Source organism: Mastigoproctus giganteus, chromosome 8 (genome assembly GCF_048544385.1).
Source record: "Mastigoproctus giganteus isolate SK-2022 chromosome 8, ASM4854438v1, whole genome shotgun sequence".
Classification (NCBI taxonomy): domain Eukaryota; kingdom Metazoa; phylum Arthropoda; class Arachnida; order Uropygi; family Thelyphonidae; genus Mastigoproctus; species Mastigoproctus giganteus.
In genome coordinates this window covers 199808289-199832322 of record NC_143582.1, presented here as the reverse complement: position 1 = coordinate 199832322, position 24034 = coordinate 199808289, and the positions used below count along the sequence as shown (strand labels likewise).

Here is a 24034-nt window from a genome sequence, read left to right as displayed (position 1 = left end):
TTATTAAACAGTTTAGAATTTTCTGTAGTTATAAACAAAACCTATCCATTTTGCAAAGCATTTTAAAGATGTAGAATTGTAATATAGTGAACTTCTTGGGAGTGTGAGAATTATTTTATTGTACTGAAATTTGACTGAAAATTGTTTAAAACTAATCATTATATGTACAGTTCTGCTGCACATCCCTAATACAAGAAGTAGCAATTTCCAATTTATTTAATTTGACCCCGAATTAGTCATGGTAAAATGCAAAATTGCTCTGTGCCGAGGAAATCAGCAAAATATAATTTCAGTCTTTTCTGAACAGAACTGAAAAAAAAAAAAAAAAAAAAAAAAAAAATCTGTTCTATAAAAAAAACATTTTAAATTAATTTCTGAAAATTAAAACTCACTTTAGACCTGTTGAGAGAAGCAAATGCATATTTGAAAACCCTCCCTTCAATCTATGCTTTGATTCAAGGAGAGCACTTCACTAAGAGCAGTGCAAATAGTTTGATTCCAGATGATGCACCAGTGTCATGAAGCAGTTAACAAATTACTATCAATATCTCTTCATGACACACATAAATCAACAAGTGTATATAATTAAGTTGAACTTAGTCATGAGTGATTTTACTAAGTGTGCAATAACTGACATTTCTAGAATTTTCTGCAATAAATTCAAAGAAACCATTTTAATACAGGTATTAGGTGTTTCAGCTGTGTGGGCAGATTAGATGAAGCACAAAATTCTGTTATTCACATGGGGTCGAAGCAGCCCAACCCCAACATTAGACTTGAATTTCTGTAGTTTATAATTTTTAGGAAATACATGTGAAGGGAGGTTCCAGAAAAATGGAAGTTGTAGGAAGAAAAAAAGTCAGACAGTAAAAGGATGCTGACTGGCTGGTTACGGCATGTGTTTGGACTGGTTTAGAGGGGGGAGGATTATTAGGTGCCAATTCAAAAGTACAGTGCCTGTGAAAGTATCTATAGAAAAGGCATGCAGCAGAAACAATCTATGAGACAGAGTGGAGAGACATTTTAAAAAATGGGTTATTAATTAGCCCTCTTTTGAATGGAGCCTAGAAGCCTGAGAGAGAGATTATGAAGGTACCACTCCAAATGTGGGAACAATATTCCATGATAAGGAAGATTTCAGATTTGTACAGAGTTAGTTGTTTACAAGAAAAGTAACACTAAGAGAAAATCCAATTTTTTAGATGCAGAGAAAGCAATATGCTTATGCTATAAGAGAGATTAGAAGTCAGGGTAATCCTTAATAGGGATATGTGAGTGTCTGAAAATCAAGTATCATCAAAGATAAGCATAAGAATCCTTTTTGCAAGATATAAGAGGATTGGTTTTAGAAGGATTAAAATTAACTAAGTTACCTTTGCCTCACTGGAAAATTACTTGGAGATCAGCATTTATGGAATTGGTAGTAGATATTTAAGAAGTTGAAGCTTGTGTGGGGCAAGGTTTATCAAAATGGATGGTGGAATGCAATCTGCCATCAGCAACACTATGAATAGGATTTCCAGTCACTGAAAGAAGGTCATTAATATTGTTGTTTGTTTGTTATTTGGTTTTTAGGAGCATTAGCAACTAAGGCCATATTGCTCCGGGATATGCGGTGGTCATTCCCTGACCTTTCCGCATCCTCCGTATTTTGGTGGTGATGGGCTCAAACCCCGGTCTAATCAAAAAGCGTGTGCTGCGCACTGCTGCTCCTTCCCACCTGGCTACGGCAGCGCCTAGGTCATTAATAAACAAGAGGAAAAGAGTGAGAGAAAGAAGCTTGGAGAACACCAGAATTAGCAGATAAGACAGAGCTATTTATTGTTACCTGCAGTTGGGAAGAACACTGGATACCCGATTACAGAAAACAGTCAGCAATCCATAAGAAGGTATCTTATTTAGAAGATCTTTATTGAAAAACACAATCAAATTTCTTTGTAATATAAGAGCAACTGCTTGAGTTTACCACTTTTCCACTAAATTTGATTATAGGTGGGTAACAAAAACCAATATATCACCAGTAGACCAACACTTATGGAATCCATATTGCTCATCATTGATTAGACAGAAGGTTCCTAGATAGTTGGTAGTTGAGATTTTTAATTTCTTTAGAAAGAGTAGAAGGAAGTGCAATGGGACGATAATTGGATGGGAGGAATCTCATTATTTTTAGGAACCAGCTGGATATGAGCAAGTTTCCAAGCAGAAGGAAAAACCAATGGAATAAGAAAGTGCAAAAAAGGCAACACAGAACAAGTGGAGAGATACCATCGGGACCTGGTGCTTTCTTGGCATCAAGATTGTTCAAAATTCTTCTAACATCCTTGACAGAAGAATACAGGAGGTGTTGAATGGAGTGTACTGGGAATGGTAGGACCTGGTTTACCAAGATTGTCAATATACAGTTAAAAGAAAGGTAGGATGCAAGCAGGTCAGCTTCATCTTTAGCTGAGATGGCAATGGAACAGTCTGGTTTTGACAGAGGTGGGAATAGAGATAGGCAAAAGGTTGCAGCCAATAATAGCTTTGGCAAGAGACCAGAATGCTCAACTACCATTTGGACAAACAGCAAGTTTTCTACTCTTAGTCCAAACTGTTCAATAAGTGGTTTACAATTATTGAACCTTGAGGGCAGAAAATGAACCTGGAAATTTGGATGCAGGCCAATTCCAATAAGCAACAACATCTTGAACAGTATTAACACATTTATGGAAAAACCATAGTTTAGATAAAGGACAAGATTTTAAGGTGGAATGTGGAATAAAGGACTACAAGAATAATTTTGCTGGCACGATCTAAACAAACATTGACACCAGAAGACTTAACACAGTAATAGAAATAGTGCAGCTAATCCCATTTTGCATTCTTGTAATGTCAAAGAATACAAGGTTAAGAATGGCCACAAGAGAAAGAGACCATTCACCTCGACTGTACTTGGATGGGGGTGTTTGCAAGAAAAAGATGAAGAGTTTGCTGTGCGGTTAGGATTGTTGGGCATTCTGGTAGGTACCGAATAATCTCTGCGAGGTCATTAGTAATTGCAAAAGCCACAGCATTTCAACCAGCTGGATCTGTGTGAGTAGAAAGTGGAAGCTAGCTGGGATTGTGAACATTAAAAATCACTTCACTATTAAGAGTTGGACCTGAGAAAGTCAAGTTTCAAAGAAAGGAAGCCAATGAGCTCCAGTTGATTACTGGAAGATCTACGGAGATGAGACAAATTTTGGCAGAATGGGATAGAGATATTTTAAGCCAGCAAAGATCAAAAAGAAGAGATTCCAAATTACTAAGTTTCTGATGGGGAATATCAAAGTGGATGCACAAGTATCACCTGTGAAGAGAAAGGAATTGTGCAGTGGATAATTAGGAGAACTGAGATGAGCAGTAGTTAAGTAAACCATTAATTGAGATTCTGTCAGAAAGAGTAAGTGGGAATACACATCATTGAGTTTGGAATTGAGATTATATATATTTGTGAAAAATGAATGAGGAAATGGTTGGGAAATTTAGATCTTTTTGCAGATTAGTTTGACTATTCATGTTGTGCTGTATTCGGTGGAAAGAAAAGGTGGGGAGGACATGTATGAAGTAATGAAATTTTTGGATATGGCATACAACACAGCACAATAGTATACCCCAGCTTCTTGACATAATGTGGTCTCAACAGTACGCTACTCTGACTCCCTACAGTCATTATCTGACAGAGCACAGGCAGCAAAATTATACACTAGCTCAGTGGTTTTCAACTGGGGTGCTGCAACAATGTTCCGGGGTGCCACATAATTTGTGTTTAAGTTGCTTGAACTTATTGTTTTTTAATTTAATTGATGTTTATCTAGTAGCTATATAAAGAATAATATATATTCCTTTCAAATCCATAGACTTAACCAACTGGAACTCAAATATCTCCAAACGCCTTCATAGTAACATCATAGTGGCCCAAAGCATCAGAAGGATTAACATATGCAATAATGTAGATCACATAAAAGACACATTCGTCGATTTCAAATCCAAATTAATTAACAACGGATTCCCATACTACTTTATAACACGAAACCTACATAAAACTATATTGATAGCTATCAACAAAAAAAATAACAATAACCTTAACCCGTATATTATTACAGATAAAGTTCTAGCAACAAGGTAGACTTATACCGAGTGTTCGATTTCACTGACTTGTTCACCTTCACAGGGTTTGTATATACAGGGTGTCTCAAAAATATTAGTACAAACGTTTAGGGGAGGTAGGTAACATCTAAAGGAATGTGAATCGCATAGGAACCCATAACCGGAAACGTCACCACAAGTCAGTAGATGGCGCTGTTCATCAGTTCGCAAGAGGGAAATTTTCTGGTTTACTCATTCAAGCAGTAGTCGCTGCACGCCATATGAACTGCGTCGATGGATTAGCCGTGGTGAACCCGTTGCCTGGCCCCCACACTCACCTGATTTATCAAGCCTTGATTTCTTTCTGTGTGTGGGGGGGGGGGGGGGGGCTCAAATCTATCATGTATGAATCGCCTGTGGAGATGGAAATGGATCTCATGGCAAGACTCATCTGCGCTGGACTGTGTCTACCAATACATGCTGCGTCGGTGTCACGCATGCATTGCGTCTCATGGTGGAACCTTTGAGCATCTGTTGTAACATCATGAAATGCATCCATCTCGTACTCTGTTAATATTATGTCGAATAAATGTTTGCCACTAATTACTGTCTTGTGCCTCTGCTACTACTTTCCCGTGACGTTTCTGGTTATGGGTTCCTATGCGATTCACATTCCTTTAGATGTTACCCACCTCCCCTAAACATTTGTACCAATATTTTTGAGACACCCTGCATGTAGTTATATATCTTACACTCATTGAAAAAGTAGTACCTATATTTGCTGCAATGGTAGGAACAAATTTCTTTATATCTCTTTATATTCCTATTTGCTATATGCTCTATTTTTACATCAGAGAACCATCTACTGTTCTTCACTTATACCACCACCTATTACTAGTAAATTATATATATAATTTGCTAGTTCTTCCACCTAGATTCCAGAGGGCGTTTTTTTTTTTGGTTTTGATTCTGATTTTATTTCACTAACTCCCGGCCCCAGGGAGCACTTATGTCTACCAGCCTCGGATAAATAATACACATGCTCCACTTATCGGTCTTTCTAACTTCACATTCACCGCTGGTAAGCATACTTACATATATATATATTTTTCACTAGGAGTTTGTTATAAATATATCATCCATTTGGTCCTTTCTATCTATATTATGCTAATTCCTTACTTATATCTTTAGCTTCCTATTTTCAGTTCCAGTATATCTCCTACATTCTATATGATGTGATACTTGTAACCATAACCAGGATCCCTTTCTTTAAGGGACGGGAAGTTTAATAGTAGAAATATCTACTAACCCATAATTAACACATTTTATAATTTTGCCCTATTATATTTCAATTTATGTTTTTTAGTTCATTACATTTTATGCTACTACTACTATTACTACTCTTTATCTCATTATGCTTTACTTTCACCTTATATTGTATATATAATGTACTTCTCGGTTTTGCCACAGTGTCGGCCTTGGCCTTTGCACATTACTTGGGCTGTTTTGACTTACAGGTTATTCTCAGACTGCACCTTAACTTACTCAGCTTGTGACCTCATTTCTATTCCGATGTTTTTACACTACCATATCAACCTTTTAATATATCTAGAACATATCAAATTAATACAGACCGATGTAATGTACAATCTTTCACATATATGGCATTAATCTGTTCTGATTTTATTAATAACCTTAAGTTATCTATGATTTTAAAATTTATAAATAATTGTTTGCCTAACATGGACATATATATATATATATATATATAAATAACTGTAATATGTTTCGATAAAAAGAAATGAAAGTATACCAGTAGCGTGGCAAGCCAGTTGAGCGAAGAATTTAGCATGCAAAATTAAGGATAGAGTAATGTTGGAGAAACGTTATTAAATAATTTATAAAATAGAGTCCAAATTAAAGGAAAATTTAGCGGCACCACCCCAGATAAGCACCAGTTTTCGAAACATGTGAAATATCAATATGTTCAAAATGGTATGCCCCATTTCGTGATGGGGCATAATGGTTAGTCTTTTCTATTCAATTCGATATTATAGTTTCTTCTACTTTTTTCTCTATTTTAAATTAATTTTGGTATTGTTGGCTGGTTACATTTACAGATAGTGATATTTCACATGTTTCAGAAACTGGTGCTTATCTGGGTGCAATCCAAATTAAAGAAAAATTTGGTGGGGGCACCACCAAATTTTTCTTTAATTTGGATTCTATTTTCTAAATTATTTAATAATGTTCCTCCAACATTACTCTATCCTTAATTTTGCATGTTAAATTCTTTGCTCTACTAGCTTGCCACGCTACTGGTATACTTTCATTTCTTTTTATACATGCAACATAATATTAGATAAATACATGCAACATGTTGTGGTTTTTTGCATTTTTGCTACCACTGATGTCTGCTATACTTTCCTTATTTTCACTTAATTTTGCTCTTATTTCTGCAGTCTAATTTTCGATTCATTTGGATTTAATTAGAATTATATATACACACAGAGAAAATCGGATCTAACAGGCAGAAAATTGAGTAGGGGTGCCGCAAAATAAAATAGATGAGTTAGGGGTGCCATTATTAAAAAAAAAAAGGTTGAAAACCACTGCCCCAGCTGATCCGGATGCCTCCTTGAAAGTTATAAGTTCCATCCAGTGGACTATCTAGTGGCCGGCTTACAAACTGGTTTAGAACTGTACCCTTGAAATGTAAGGAAGACTGGATCTCACCATAAGACATCAGTCATACAGCATGATGGAGGGGGGGGGGGGGTTGCCAGAACTTTGCTGTGGGAACTAAACATGGATTTCACCACTTTGAGCCTTCAGTAAGCAAAGTGATTGGCAAGAGTCATCTGCCACTTAGTATTGCGCCTGATAACATAGAGGGGCTGCATTCCTCTGTGCGCTGTGGATGCCACATCTCAACCCCTTTTCATTAGTTCACACCCGGGTGGTCACCTCCAGTATACTAGGTGCTGTATTACTAACAATCCCACCATTGTGAAGGTGCAAGCAGAAGGACTACTTTGCTGAAATTCGGTCCACTTTATTTGAGTGTCACCTGGAGCAATGCCGCCAAAATCCCGACATATTGGTTGTATTTTGGAAAACAAAGTTGAGTCCAGATCTCAGAAACAGTTTGTGATAAAAAATGTTTTTCATATAATCAAAACGGCTGGTAAAAAACATTAAACTTTTATTCGAACACATGGAATATGTACATTGAAGTTATGCAAACAGTAGGTGATAATTATATTTTATGTCACATTAATGAATAAACTACACACTTTATATATATGCATAAAATAATATAATATTTATAAAGATACATTGTGTGCAATGCTGCGACGGTAATCCATTGCAGATCTATTTTCACGATTGTTCACAACTGTCATTATTCTTGTTTCTGTCTCTCTCGGCTGTGGCTTTCTTGCGTTTTTGACAAGGATTCACCATGAAGTATGCATTCAGCCTGGTTATTGACCTATTGCTGTTCTTTCTGAAATTCCTCGATGATCCTATATACGCCAATATGTGCTCGTCCAACTATACACTCCCATCTTCTATGCCGAGCCTCAACACTGTTTTGGGTGCGTGCAATTCCCAGTTGAATGGAATCGTATACGAACCATAATGCTGGTGGAAATAATGGAGTGCAAATTACCGTACCATTATGCATATACTGTCAAATTCTCCCATATATATAATTGTCTTCAAACCACTATCACATCACTAGCTTCCCTCGGTAAATGTGGCATTTAGAACATTAAATGCTTGTGGTATCTCACCAGAAGGAATAAATGCAAAGGCACACAAATTTTGAAGCAGAAAACTAAATTCTCCATCGGTGGTGCTGTACTGAGATGCCAGTCCACTTGCTTGAATTTTTCTCTAAACACATTGTCCCAGGTGGAAAAAACGGACGGTATTAGACATGTTAGGGAACTGACCTTTGGAGGCATTTATTGCAGCTAATTCCAGGTCAGTTAATATGGCCTGTGATCTCAATTCAATTTCATTTTCTTTGGAAAAGTCAATCATATCTAGAAACATGTTTATAATTTTCTTCGCTCTTATTTGTCATCAACACGTAAACTAAGGGAAGAATTCGATAGTTTTCATTACCAACGGGTACATGTATTGTGTATAATTGATAAAATATTGTGAGCACGATATTAAATGTACCATTCATAATCCAATATTGACAAGCATTGAATATTTACTTTTGTTGTAAATAGAATTCTTTCCTCTCCCACTGTAGAGACTTTAACAAGAAATACAAAAATGGGATATTTTTACCTGTTACCCCTTTTCAAAATATCCTGCCGGAGCCCATGGTCATGCCTAATGTACTTGTCAAAGTAATTTGTGAAAGTACAGCTAATAACAAATACCTGTATAATTACAGTTTTAGTTATGCTAATGACATTTATGATGCAGCTGCAAAATACATTACTCTAAATTTTCATATTCTGAAAGTAATCTTATTTCAAGTTATCTTTAGCATTTCAATGCTATACCTATAATTATTGCTCAAACACCCTATACAAATACCAGAATTCAACAAAATAAAGTAAAAATTAATACTTTATTTGTTTGATCATATTTCAAAACTGTTTGTTTCTGTAACAGAAAACGTCATCTTCAAATTAGGAGTTGGTATTTGTTGTTAAAAATTTTGTTATTCTACCAAATTTATATAATAAGTTAAATTTTTACTTACTGAAAAACTAATAAATATATAGAATTATAGTCATGTATTTTTACAATATAGTAGATACTGTCAGGATTTTGGGCCAGACCCATTCTAAAGTCCCAGTTAGTAAGCCCTAGCTTGTCGTACCTGAGAGAATGTCTGTGACAAGCCTCGAGGACCTGTGTACTACAGATATGTACTATAAAATTAAAAATATTTGTTCAGACATTGTTGGTGGATTTAAGTTCCTCTAACTTAAATTAGGTTAATCATTTTTAGGCCTTTGTTTTTTATGATAAATGAGTGAACCATTTTGTTCAATATGAATTTTTTCCATTGTGAAAAAAAAAACTAATCTAATTACTTGAAATTAAAGCACTTCACTTGTGCAAGGATTATAATCTGTTTATTACTAATAGTCTAAAAAATCATGTTTTGCAAACATTTTGCCTCCTCTTCAGTGACTGCAAAATTAAAAATACATGGCTTATATATTAATTTTATTTACTTAAATTATTGTGGTTCTCGATTGCCTTAATTTTAAGTTTTACTTTATTTTTTAATTTTCAGTATAATCTAATCCAACTAAAGGTTGTTAATGAAATTAATAATAATAATATTTAATTAAACTTATTCTTAGGTAACCACCTACAATTCTACACTTGCACTGTCACAAGGATACACACCAAAGGACCAAAACTGACTATTTCTTAATATGGTTACAGTTATATATATATATACTTTGGACCTTGGAGGCATTTTATTTTATTTGATTGTCTAAAAATAATTAGTATTAATTTTTTGGTTTTAAGTATCGATTAACAGGAATTAAGAATGTTTAAGTGAAGATCTCCATGTTCCAGTGTTCTAAGCTGTCTGTCTGCGTGGGTAGCACAGTGGTATCGTCACAGTCCTCCCCACATCGGGTGGAAAAGGCCTGGGTTTGAATCCCGTCGATGACGCAAGGAACTTTAATGGGCTTTTTCACTCCGTGGCTGAGTTAGTCGGTCTCAGGTGTAGATAGCAATGTCCCCCCCAGGAACGGGTTTTTTCGTCCAGCAAAACCGACCAGAGAACACACGCAATTTACAGTCATAATACATATATGGGTATATGTAAGAGATTATGGGTAGCCCTAAAATAATAATTTGAATTTGTTCTAGGCTGTCTAAAAGCTTTGGCTGATTGTACTGGTTTTTTTTTTTTTTTTTTAATTTGGTTTGGGATTCTCTTTTTGAATAGGGACATGGTTCTGATCTATTTGCATCTCTGTTTCAGCCTGTTGTTTTCTATTGCTTCTTTATATAATTTATTATTGAATCTACCTGTTTTTAAAACTGAGGTTTCAGAAACTTTCAGCTATGCTTCCTCTGTCCATGGAAAATGGGATCTGATTTTGTTATTCTAAGTATCAACAAAATCGAAAATATGAACATTAATTGCAAAAACAAAATGACTGTTAAACATTCATAAATAGCGCATTTCAAACCACATGCATAGCTGTACAATACAGTATACCCCGCTTTACAATATTAATCCGTTCCAGAGACACTATCGTAATGTGAACCCAATAACATCGTGTTTTGGTTATTCGTTCCAAGACCTCTGAAGTTGGAATTTTTTCTATATATCAAAGCTATTTATCTCTCTAAAAGGTCATTTTTATAATGTAAATTGTATTACTTAGTTGTAACTTACAGTTAAATAGTACAATTATTGTAATTATTGTACAATATGTGCAAATTGTGGCTAAGGTAAAGAAAGCCCATGCAAGAAGCATGAAAAAGTTCAGTGAAATTCACCGGTAAAAGACTGCTGTAACGGCATTTGTATTGTTGCTCGCTCAGTAAACAGGTGGTTGGTGTTATCAGTCTGGAGTAGAAGTTGAATATTATTGTGCAATAATATGTATTGAACAATTATTGCACAATAATACAATTACAATAATTGTAAATTGTACCAATAAGTTACCAATTCAAATCATTAAAATGCACTACCCTTTCATAGTTATCATATGTTCTGTTATAAGAATCAATTTTGAACAGCTTTGTTGATATTTTCTAAAGCACATTCTGGAGGTCATGACCACAAAACAAAAACAATTTGGGCAAAGGTAAAGAAAGCCCACATGAGAAGCATGCAAAAGTTCAATAAATTTACCGGTAAAAGTGCTTTGCTGTAATAGCATTTGTATTGTTACTGGTCAGGAGTAGAAACTGAAACCCTTCCAAAGTAAGTGGAGGGGGTAACCTGGCCTTTTTTCTTTAGAATCACTGTTGGACTAGTGGATAAATTGTTTATTAAGGGGGAAAAAAAGGTAAAGGAAGCCTACGTGAGAAGCACGGCAAACTTTGAAAAAGTTTACTGGTGAAACTACATTACGAACATTTTTTACAACGCCAGAATTTCTAATCTGACTCTGTTCGTGATTCTAAAGAGAAGAGGTCAGGAGCTTGAAACCCTCCTTCGGGAGGGTTTCAAGCTCCTGTGGAATTCAACTTCTACTCCAGACTGATAACACCAACCACCTGTTTACTGAGCGAGCAACAATACAAATGCCGTTACAGCAAAGTCTTTTACCAGTGAATTTCATTGAACTTTTTCATGCTTCTTGCATGGGCTTTCTTTACCTTAGCCACAATTTGCACTTTCCAGTTTATTGGGCTTTTCTGTTAGTGCAATCTATTATAAACAGGTAGTAAACTTGATCTTATTGCATTTGCAATAATACCAATAACTGGAATTGTGTGGATTATTATGGTGAAATGTGTTTCCCCTTCTCTGAAATCTTCATTCATATAAAAAAACAAATTTTCAGCATCTTCTCTTCATCTCTATTTACTTATTACAATGATGAAGGGAAAGCAACCAACAGAAAGTGCAAGTGGTGGCAGTGCTAGGAAACAAACATTCTGGTGCTATATCAAAGATGGAAAAGCTATTAATAATATGGATAGCAAATCAGATTCAGAAGCGAGTGCCACTGAGTCTAATGGCCAGTCAAGCAATAGCAAGAAGTATTTATGAAGATACAGCGGCAACTTATCAGCTAAAGACCTTGATTCTGGCAACAATGCTTGAGAGGTAAAACTTGTTGACATTATGCCTATCTCTCTTTTTTTTTTTCTTTTTTTTTTTTTTTTGTTTGGAATTTTTGTAATTCTACACCTTTAATTTTTCCTATGCACGAGATAAAAAACTGAATAAATATTTTTATTTACACATTCGTTGAACATTTCTTTTTTTACTTCAATCAAATTCAGTGAACATAGCTGAGAGTGCTGCATAAGCATTTGGGGAAATTTCCGACTTATGTAGAGTGGCTGTACTTTCATTCAAAGCCATCACCCCATGGCACTTACTTCTATTTCTAAAGTAATCCATTTACCACAAACTCTTAAACTAGCTTAACCTTCCATCTAATTAGTGATTGCCAATACAAATTCGATCAAGTGTTGATCCACTAGTGATATACTGTCTTTTTAGCATTAGTAGAGGCATACAATACAAGAAAGCAAGCTTATGCAGCATCAGCTAGAAAAAAAAAAAAAAAAAAAAAAACTGCTCCCATTTCACTGCTCCATTCATTCCAAATATCTGTCCAGCTCAGCCTTAAATTTATTTAGGCTGTCAACTTCCACAACAAAAGATGGAAGTCTGTTCCACCAATCAACTGCCCACTGGCTAAATGCAAACTTCTGCACATCTATCCTACAAAGAGGCCTACGTGAGAAGCACGGCAAACTTTGAAAAAGTTTACTTTTTCAAAGTTTCTGCAAAATTTCTGGAATCTGTAAAATTTAAGCCTTTCTTCGTAAGAGCAACCCATTTTTCCATTCACTAACCTTGTTGTCCTTCTCTGTACTCGTTCCAACAGCTCTACTTCCTTCTTAAAATGAGGCCTCCAGACCTGTATACAGTACTCACGGTGTGGCCTGACCATTGCCTTATACAAGGGGATAATCACCTCCTTATCCCTGCTAGAAAAATTCCTGTATTCATTGACAAGACACCATGAGCTACTTTTGCAGATTGTCTGCACTGCTCAGAAAACTTCATATCTGCCTGCATAGTTGCCCCCAGCTCCTTTTTATTCTCAACCACTGTCAGCGCAGTACCACAGAGTTGATACATTACTCTGGGGTTACTGCTTCCCATATGTAGTACTTGACATTTGTCAATGTTAAACTTCATTTGCCACCTCTCAGCCCATCTGCTCAACCTTTCCAGATCCTGTTGCAGTAGCATAATGTCATTAACAACCCTGCCAACCTTCGTATCGTCTGCAAACTTGGACGTTAAGCCTGATATACCATCATCAGTATCATTTATAAATACAGAAAACAACAATGGACCCAACACTGAACCCTGAGGGACTCCACTAATAACATTAGTCCACAAAGAGCAGTGTCTATTGATTACCACTCTGTCTTCTCCCACTCAACCATCCCCATATCCATAGCAGCAATTTCCCTCCAATACTGCACTGCTCCAATTTGTGCAGCAGTCTTCCATGTGCAACAGTATCAAAAGCCTTTCTAAGATCCAAATATATGATATCAAAGTTATTCCCTACATCCAGTTCCTTTGTGACCACATCATAGTATCCAATCAAATTGATCAGACAAGACTTTCCCTTAACAAAACCATGCTGTGTCCGAGCTAAAACTTAAGGCTTTTCTAGCTGATCTTGCAGTGCTTCTTTAACCAGTACCTCCATTAATTTCCTGTTACAGAAGTTAAACTAACAGGTCTATAATTACTTGTGTCGCCTTTTGATCCTCCTTTGCAAATTAGGGTCACATTTGCACATTTCCAGTCCAAGGAAGCTCTTATAATTATGGCTAAGGGTTTGCTTACTTCCTTTGCTGCCTCCTTTAATATAACTGGATAGATCCCATCCACCCCAGGTGTCTTTTCTTGTGTTTATCTTCAATAATTTCTCCTCCACTTTACTCTCAGGTATTACAAGATTATCTAGCTTACTGCCAGAGTTGAATACACCTGTGGCATTCCCCTTGCTGAATAACTCCTCATGTGTGAATGTCGATGCAAAATATTCATTTAGTTTGTTATCTACCTGAGCAGGATCATCAACAGTTGAACCATCGATATCAAGCGGACCAATCTGATTCATCTCCTTCCTTCTAGAGTTTACATAAGTAAAAACTCTTTGCTGTTTTTCTTTGCATCCCTTGCCAAAGATTTCTCGTAACCTGCCTAACCTCCTTTGTAACTTGGTTACAGATCAACTCATATCTATCATAGCCTTCTGTGTCACGTGTTAATTTATATGTATCCCATGCATTTTTCTTCTCTGCCATATGTCTCATTAGTTCGTCTGACATCCGTTTAGGCCTAAACCTTGAACAATATTTCTTAGTTGGTATGTAAAGCCTAGTAGCTTCCAAGATTAATTTTTTGAATGTTTCCCATTTTGAATTTGCTGTTGGTAACATCATCAGTTGGTCCCACCATGTAGAATTTAAATACTGTCTCAGTCCTCTGTAATCGCCTTTACAAAAGTAAAAACTCTTCCCTTTACCCCTTAATCTCTTTGAGTAAATCCCACTTGGGCACACTGATCACTGCCACCTAGTGGTTCCTTTATCTGCAGATTCTTAATGCACAAAGAATCACTACTAATAATCAAATCAAGAGTATTACTCCCTCTAGTTGCCTCCCGAACATGCTGATGTAGAAAACAATCATCCAGTAAATCCACAAAAGCCTTGCTAGCGTGTGTGATGAACGCACAAATTCCAGTCAATATCCGGGAAATTAAAATCCTCTATTTTCTCCCCGCACTCTCCGATTTATTGGCCCACTATTTCTCTGTATTGTTTTTTTATTATACTCATCAGAGTCATTAGGCCTATAACACACTCCCACTCTCAATTTTGATCTCCCAGTGCTTATGTCACACCAAACTGACTCGACACTGCACTGTCCAACAGTGTTGATTGGCTGCACTTCCTTGGATTTTATGTGTTTCTTAACTAATAGCATAACCTCTCCTCCCTGTACACATTGTACTCCCCAAATTCCAGTTGTGCATTCCTTATATCTGTGTGACACCACATCTCTGATATTCCAACAATATCTGTCTTTGATGTTTTGACCAACACCTCAAATTTACTTACCAAACTCCTAGCATTGGTGTACACACAAGTATACATGCGCCTGTTCCTATTCTTAGCTACCCTAACACAACCCATGTGTTTAGTTGTACTGCAATGACTCCCAGCAGTGCAAGAATCACTTTCACATCTGTTAGCAGCTACTGTTAATCTGTTAGTCCATGTACTTCACGGCTTTTTTTCAACACTGACCTGTATTTTGTTAAGTAATTCCACCAGTCTCCTACTGTTAATATCATTAGTGCCAACATGTACAACAAAATCACCTTTCGTGCCCTTAAAAGATGATATCTGCTCTACAAGATCATCAACCTTTGCCCCTGGCAGACATACCCTGGTCCTGTTCCACCTATCACTTATTGCTCAACTTTGAACAAATTTCATGGAAAAGTTTGGTGAATCTCAAAATAGCAGTTTTCCGACCCACCTAACACTGCCTCGATAACATCAGGAAATATTCTTGCACCCTTTCTGTTTAAGTGTATCCAATCCCTGTAGAAGCAGTCTCTCCTGTTAACAAGCACAGGCCAGGCTGAGAAAAATTCTACCCCTTGAGCCTTGCACAATCTCTCCATGGCTGAATTGATCGACAAGGCTCTCATCATATACTCCCTCCTATCATGTCTGGGCAGAATTACAGACACTTTCAAATTCAACCCTAATTCACGGCTTTTTTTCAACAGTAACCTGTATTTTGTTAAGTAATTCCACCAGTCTCCTACTGTTAATATCATTAGTGCCAACATGTACAACAAAATCACCTTTCGTGCCCTTAAAAGATGATATCTGCTCTACAAGATCATCAACCTTTGCCCCTTGTAGACATACCCTGGTCCTGTTCCACCTATCACTTCTGTTGCTCAACTTTGAACAAATTTCATGGAAAAGTTTGGTGAATCTTAAGCACATGCTCTTGACATTTCCAGGCATAAAGGCCTTGTAAAACAAACCTCCAATCGTATGGATTGCCGTGTTTTGTTTTTAATTGAGTAGCCAGTTTTCTCTCTGATTGCTTGCTGAGTCTAACTTTTAATTTCTGAACTAATGCCAGTGTCTCTTAAGCTTCAGTTCTTCCTTCCACTCTTTTCCCTCTTGTATGTTAATAATCAGCTTCCACTATCTGGAAATCCTATTGACAGTTTTTCTGATAATAGTAAACTACACTCCACCTTGCCCTGAACAGATAGTTCAAGACTTCTGAAATATTTGCCAATTCCTTAAATGCCAATCTCCAGGTAATTCTCCAATAGTACAAAGAAAGTAGCTTCTATATTTTGTTGCAAAAAAAAAAAAAAAAAAAAAAAGAGCTATTCCTATGCTCATTTTCAATGACACTTGGATTTCTAGGCATCACATATCTCTGTTGGGATCACTCTGTATCAGAAAGGGGAAGAAAAATTTAAAATCCACCCTACCATGGAAGTATGTGGTGGGCTTTTTCGTAATTGAGAATTACCTTGGATGATCCCCTATTAATTAGATGAAATTATGAAAATATTTATTTCCTTTGCACACTTCTGTTTTTTGTTTTTTTTTTATTTTAATTTTTTTATAAATCATTCTGTAATTTGCGAGAAATATACACTTGAAAGGATGGAATTCATGGGATGTCCAATTCCTGGATAAGAAACTATCACCCCTCTTGCCAGTGGATGAATGCACCGCTTGGCAAGTACATAGGTACACTGCATTCACATAGACAGTAATTCGATGTCAATATGAATGAATGTAGTGAGTTAACAGGCTTTGAAAGAGGGATCATAGTGGGTGACCAATGAATAGGTCACTATCGCAGAGGTGGTAAAGTGTGTTTAGGGTCTAACGGCACCAGGGGTTCCCCCATCTCCACGTAGTACACATTGCCGTGTGATACAGAACACTGTAGAGGCCAGAGATTTAAAAATGTATGGATATTGTAAGTGTAATGTCATGTACCATTGTTCTTCTGACCTTTTAGCAGTTGGGCCCCATAATGGGACCCACTGTTGCCCACACTAAGTCCCGTGGAAGCAAGTCAGGTACACCAGTATTAATACTCTGGCAGGTCCTGCTCCCTAATTTCCCGATATTTCAGTGGCTAGGACCTTAAAAAAAAAAAAAAAAAAAAATTCTTGGAGATACACTGGAATTGGAAAAGCCAAAACGTATAATGAGTGCAGTTCAATTTTATGTAGTTAAATTTAGACGTGTGGGGGTGTACGCTGGTGTATAGGAAGAGTAAGGGGGAGACAGAAATATAGGATCGATAGAGAAGACAACCCCAAATGATCAGTGGGGCATGCCCACGCGGTGGTACAGAAATTGCACTATCCCTGATTGACAGTATCAAGAGTGCGTCGGGAACACACCAGAATAACATCTCATTGTGGACGGGGAAAGATGGTGGATGTATGTCTCGCATTGTTTCAGCCAACCAGAGAGCGAAAGTGGCACAAATCACCACCTACTTCAATGAGGGATGTGCCAGAAACGTTTCCACCAAGACCACCAGGTGACTTTTAGCCACAATAGGTTATGGGAACCACTAGAGTCCCACGACACTGGGCCTTAACTGGGCAAAAGAACATCTGCACTGGACCTTGGATGATTGGAGAGGTCTCCTGGTCTGATGAGTCCCATTTCCAGTTATTTCGAGCAGACGGGAGTGTGTGTATCTGGCAGAAACCGCACGGAGCTATGCACCCGTCATGTCAACAAGGAACTGTTCAGGCAGATGGTTTCCAGGTCTGACAAGTCCCACTTCCAGTTATTTCGAGCAGACAGGAGTGTGTGTATCTGGTGGATACAGCACGAAGCTATGCACCAGTCATGTCAACAAGGAACTGATCAGGCAGGTAAAGGGTGGTAATTGTCTGGGGCATGTTCAACTGGCACGTTTTGGGACTTCTGGTAGATGCATCTCTGAATGGTCCAGGTTACGTGTCCATCCTTGCAGACCATCTGTATCCCTTAATGGTCATCGTGCACCCACAGAACCGTGAACATGGTTTGAAGAGCATTCTGCAGATTTTTTTTTACCACTGTGGAGCATCTTTGGGATGCTGTGGAAAGGTCTCTGTTCGAGCTTTGGATCCTTTACCCAGAAATGCGATGGAATTATGGACAGTGGGTGTAGCAAGCATGGGTGGAAATACCTTTGGAATGCTTTCGTGAACTAGTGGACTCAATGCCTCACCGTGTGACTGCCCTTATTCGGGCGAATGGTGTGCTTACGCATTACTAAGTTGGTATCCAATGATTTCTGTCCACTCAGTGTAATTATTCTGTATATTAAGTAGCAGAATGATTCAAGGATGAATCATTGAATACAGAATTAACAAAAATATCATTTGCCAATCCCTTCTAATAATTTGTCTAATCCTTCTTTAGACTAACCACTTCCACTCCAGATGGAAGTGTGTTCCATACTATATTATATCTTTATAACAAGCATATTCTGCATGTACTGTGACTTAAGTTTGTCATGTTTTATCGGTTATTTTCACCTTTTCCTTGAAATATTGAGGGTGGTTCAGCAAACATTTACTTTTCCAGTTCCACTTCTATAGGTGCAAAAGTAATGCCTGGATAACACCAGAGAAGAATTTCTTTGGTTTCTTGCTTGCCAAGCAGCTAGTACACTGCTAAATGGAGGATCAGAGTAGCAAAAATTACTGAGTTTCCAGAACATTGATCCAGCATATCGACATTTCTTCTGTTATGCAGCGAGTTGTTTTTTGAGCATCACAGCAAGATCCTTACATTCTGAAATAGTTTTAAAGCTGTTTTTGCAGCCCAGTAGCTAGATCAGTTAGTATGCATGAACTAATTTCAATTCATACATTTTTACCATCTGCCCATACACAAATTTTATTTAATCTCCATCATGAATAATGAAACAAATTTATCTGTAAAGAGATCTAATCCTATCGGGAACTTCCTAATTCATTTCACAAATGTGGCCTCGATGACATTCCAATTTTCAAATATCTACTACCAATCCCTTAAATGCTAATCTTGAGGTATATCTTCAGTGGGATAATTAAAAATTAAATCCTCTTTTCCATGGAGTGGGAAGGTTGACAGCCTCTGACAGAACTCTGTCAGATCTGGTTATTCTGTGGGTTGTTGTTGGTGGGTGTTATTTTATCATCTCTTGCCGATACAAGTTGAAGTGAGTTAGCCAGAATGGAGGAATAGTATATCTACAGTTTTTTGCAGTCTTTCCGTACGTTAATACAGAAAGACTGCAACCCCCAAAGATGTGAACCCCCAGGGGCTCACATCTGGTGAGTATGGGGTTGGCACACCCAGGGTCCTGAGCTGGATATCATCATTCTTCTCTTTCTTGGTGATTCCTTTCTACTTCTCTCTCAGGGTAATAGGGAATTTTTTTTTTTTTTTTTTTTTGGCCAGTGCAGCATAAGCCTCAGGCTTTTGCACCATATGGCTAATAATAATAATAATAATGTGTCTCCTTTTTTGTTTGAGCAACATTTAATTTCTTTGGGTCATCATCAGTTTAGAAGATGTAGTCTACAGAAATGGTGTGGTATGCTATGTCACTTTGAGCTAGGTTGCCTTGATCCATTTTACTAGTTTCTTGAGTGTTTGCCCAAGGGGCACTGAATAAATTATCTACCTATGAAAGAAATGAGATAGAGGCAAAAATCTGTTTTTATTTTTCAACGTAAAACCCTTGAACTTTAATACACTAGTTCCATTTTGTTGGAATGAGAAAATACCTGATAAGTAAAATTCTTTGTCTGTCCATCAATGAACATAGAAACAGCAGGCTTCAGTTCATTATCATCAGCAAACAGATGTCCATGTTGTCCATGTTTTTCTTGGAGTGTCGAAACAGGAAATAGTCACTGCAGGCCAGATCCAGCCTGTAAGGTAGATGGATAATTCTGTAAAGTCAAAGTTCTCTCACAGCAGCAGCACACCTCTAGAAAGTTTTCGACAGCATTTTTCCTCTGATTTCCCTTAGCTTGTACAGTACGGATGCATATGACTCCCTAGTGGCTGTATGCTTGTGTTCCAAGTAGTGAATGTACAAATTTCCCTCAGGATCCCAAAAACTGGTGGTCATAATCTTGCCAGCTGAAGGTTGTGTCCAAAATTTTTTGGGTGGGGGAGAACCCTTGTGCTTCCATTGCATTGTTTCTTGCTTGGTCTCGGGATCCCAGTGATGAAACCATGTTTCATCACATGTAACAATTCAGGAAATGAAAGTTTCAGGATTCCTTCAATAAAGCTCTAACTTCTCACAACGCTGTACTCTGAATTGCTTCTGCATAGGGATCAGAAATCTGGGGATCCACCTTGCACTGAGCTCAGTCATCCCTAAACGTTCACGTAGGATGGTTATTGGTTATAACTGTTCCCTCAGATATGTCACATTCCCTAGAGATTTAGGACACCTTTAAACATCTGCCATTCAGCACAAGGGTTTCCACAGCTTGGCACATTTCTGGAGTGGTTATCGTCATGGGCCTTCCTGGAAGCGGATCATTTTCGATGGACTCTACTCCACTTGAATTGTTTTGACCAGAATTTTGCCTGGTATTCGGAAGGTGCACTGTTGCCATACACGGCCGATGGCCTTTGGCCCGTTTCCTTCTTTGGTGAGAAACTTGATGACTGAACGATGCTCCAATTTCAGCAAATCCATAATTTGATACAGGTGTCTTCCTTCTTTCTGTTACAGCAGAACAACCTAAAAACATAGTGGGATCAAAATTAGTATGATTCAAGTTGAGCTAGGTAGGAATATGAGAAATCATAAATCACTGAAATATAACTATGGAAAGTACCCTAGGTAGATAACTTATTGAACGCCCGTTGTACTTGCCACAGCTGCAGTCTAACTAGACTGTTTGGAAGTCTATATCATTGCCATCAAAACAGCAAAAGTTGTGGCTTCCAGAGGAAAAGGTTATGGTCACCTGTTTTCAAATTCAAGGAATGGTTTATCAACATGTTGTGACACTTTGTATGACTGTTACAGGACCTTACTACCAAACTATAGTGCACACTTTGTGGGATCACATTCATCGCAAATGACCACAACTATATGCAGGCGGGTACAATGCGAGACCTCATATTGCCCATACTGCCTTCAAGTACTCAGTCAGCATTAATGTCAAATGCGTTCCTCACTGGCCTTGCATCCGCAACCTTGGACCTTGCAATTTGTTTTTTATTTGCAAGGAGGAGCTGCAAGGAAAACATTTTAGGCCCCCAGAAGAGGCTGTAAAATCAGAGGTGATTTTAAAATGCATGTCAAAAATGGCTTCCACCATGTTTTGAAGAATGGTAAAAACGGAGTAAGTGCATTTCATCAAATGGGGACTACCTTGAAAAGGATCATCAGAATGTGGATGATTAATAAAGGTGGTTCTTGTTGTGAAAAAAAAAATTATATTATTAAGCTTTATATTAAGTTCTTGTAAGTTGTGACATATGGTGGTTAGAATGAAACAGATGTGTTAAGTTTTATTTTTAATGCAAACATTTACAGCCTAAAAAAAGGGGGGGGGGGTTGAAATCACCATTTTTAATTGAAGGTTTCGTGTTTCGCGGGGGAGGGGGATTTGATGGCTTCTAGGAGGTGGAGAGGAGACATTAGTGAACAGACTTCACACCAAAGCTTACTAGTGTGTCTTTCTCGAAATTGTAATTGCCTAACTCTTAATAAAATCTGAAGTATTCTTTGCAAAGGAAAGTCCTGGTAATTTGGCTAAATTATACCTTGGGCATCATCTGCTGCTAACAATTGATCTGGCCGGAAGCACTTGTTCATGTGCCTTAATATTTGTGAAAATAAAGTTGGAGTTTTAAATGTTAAACCATCTCTATTTTATTTTTGTTTAGAAGTATCTTAAGCAACTCTTTCATTTTTCCCCCCCCAGCTGCTTTGGTACGGTCTTTATCGAGGGAACTGTATATGGTTGGATTGCCGAGTTCATTAATTTTGCTTTTAAATATGTCTTTGTTGAACAGTGAGGCCACCCATGTCAGCTTTACTGATATGAAGAGCAAGTCTTATTTAATGCAAAATCATTTATTTTGCATTAACTAAGGAAGAAATGGTTTTCAGGAGCTGGGCTGAAAGGTCTACTATTTTGAAAAACGAGTTTGGTTATCTGTGGTTTTATCGATATTATCAATGATATTTGAGGAAGGATGTCAGAGTAATGGGGAAGGGTTCGGGCAGTTGTGGGGACATGATTGATCAATTCATTAATGAAAAGAAAAAAACAGAGATGATATATCATTTAAAAGGTTGAACCTCAACAACTGAGATGCCCAATGCATTTTCATGAATATTAAGGCACACAACTGATCATTAGTGACAGATAATAGGGTATAATTTAGTCAAATGTCAAAGTCTTTACTCTCCAACCCCACTTTGGTAAAGAATACTTCAGATTTTATTAAGACACACTAATAAGATTCATTGTAGAATCTATGTCCGCTAACATCTCTCCTCCCGCATTCCCCTCCCCCCCACGATCTCTCTCTCGAAATAAAGTGTTAGGGAAGCTTTGCATTAACTATAGGGCAGGCTTATTTTAATTTCGACAGAAGATTCTTTGTCTCATCATGGGGGAATTCTCTTTCTTCCCCTAATGCAGAAATCTACATGGACATTCTTCCCTCCCCTAAATTATGATTAAGTTTAGCAGATAATATATTCTTTATATAGAACACCATGGAGCAGAAATTCTCCAGCCATTTCACGAACAACTTTGACAAAAATATGAAACTAAAGAGGTGAAAAATGTGACGGCAAAATTCTCCTTTTTTAGATGTAAATATTTCCTCCATTAAAAATAAAACAGCAGTTCTGTTCATAGAAACCCACTGATACCCTTTCAGTTTTAAACTTTCATTGCAACCACCCTATGCGTTAAAACGGACATTATAAAAGTATGGCCTTGAGTGCTCTCAGACTGCTTACCAGACAGCTTGCTAGAACTTAGGCAATATTCAGAAATCATGATTAATAAAGCCATCGGAAGAACCATTCAACCCCCCCCCCCAGTATAATCAGACAAACCCAAATTTGCATTTCCTTTTTGTCTAGATATAGAGGAAACCATTGGGCTTGCCAAATCAACACTAGACATGTGAAAGATGATTTAAAGGATGAGAGATGTGTATAAACTATACTGCAGATGTAGCAAGTACAGGTAACCCTTGCATAACATGGTAGTTTAGTTCCTTTAAAATCTTGTGTAGTCCGAAACCGTGTTATACAGGACTAAGAATCAATACAAAAAGGGGGTTATATTCCAAGAGCTAACAAAAATACACCATTCTATATTTTGTGTATCTTCTGCTCTCTTTAAAAAATTATTAATTTGGGTTTGTTTACTTTTGCTTGATAGATCTTTGTAATTTCATCGTATGTAACTAAGCAGTTTTGAAGATCCCTTTTGAACTTTGGGCTCCTTTCAGTCGAAGAATCTGAATTCAAAAAATAAGATTCTAATTGCTCGGCTAAGTTTGCCTTTCCATATACTTAGTGTAAAATTTGGAAATTCTGAATTTTCATCTGTGCTATCATCCTCTGAATTGATTTGCCTCTGATGCCATTTCCACCAAATCCTCTTCACCAGCCTCTTTTTTCTACCAGTAATTCTTGAACATCTTCAGTAATCATAATTTTATTTTTTAAAAAATAGCATCGGCGACTAAGGCTATGTTGCTGTGTCTGTTCAAATTGCATGTGTTCTGAGGTCGATTTTCTATTTTTCTGGACGAAAAACCAGAGTTTCCAGGAGAAAAAAAAAAAAACATGCTACCCTCATCTGAGACTGACTAACTCAATCACATTGTAAAAAATACCCATAAGAATTCCTTCCGTCATTGACAGGATTCGAACTTTGGTATTTTACACCTGGGTGGGGTGACGCCGATTCTGTGAAACAAGTAAATACATGGCCTGTGTTAGAGTAACTAAGAATAAGAACAGGTGCATGTATAATTGCAGTAAACCAAGGCTAGGAGTATAATAAATAAATTTGATGAATTTGAAGTGCTGGTCAAGACATTAAATGCAAATATTGTTGGGATATCAGCAACGTGG

At 37.3% G+C, this 24034-nt stretch overlaps 1 protein-coding gene and 1 long non-coding RNA gene across 3 annotated transcripts in view; one reads left to right on the top strand and one right to left on the bottom strand.

Moving 5' to 3' along the window:
• Window positions 1-24034, bottom strand: part of Wee1 (Wee1 kinase) — a 101210-nt gene that overhangs the window by 754 nt on the left and 76422 nt on the right. The window lies entirely within an intron of this gene.
• Window positions 1-24034, top strand: part of LOC150082170 (uncharacterized) — a 162874-nt gene that overhangs the window by 68013 nt on the left and 70827 nt on the right. The window lies entirely within an intron of this gene.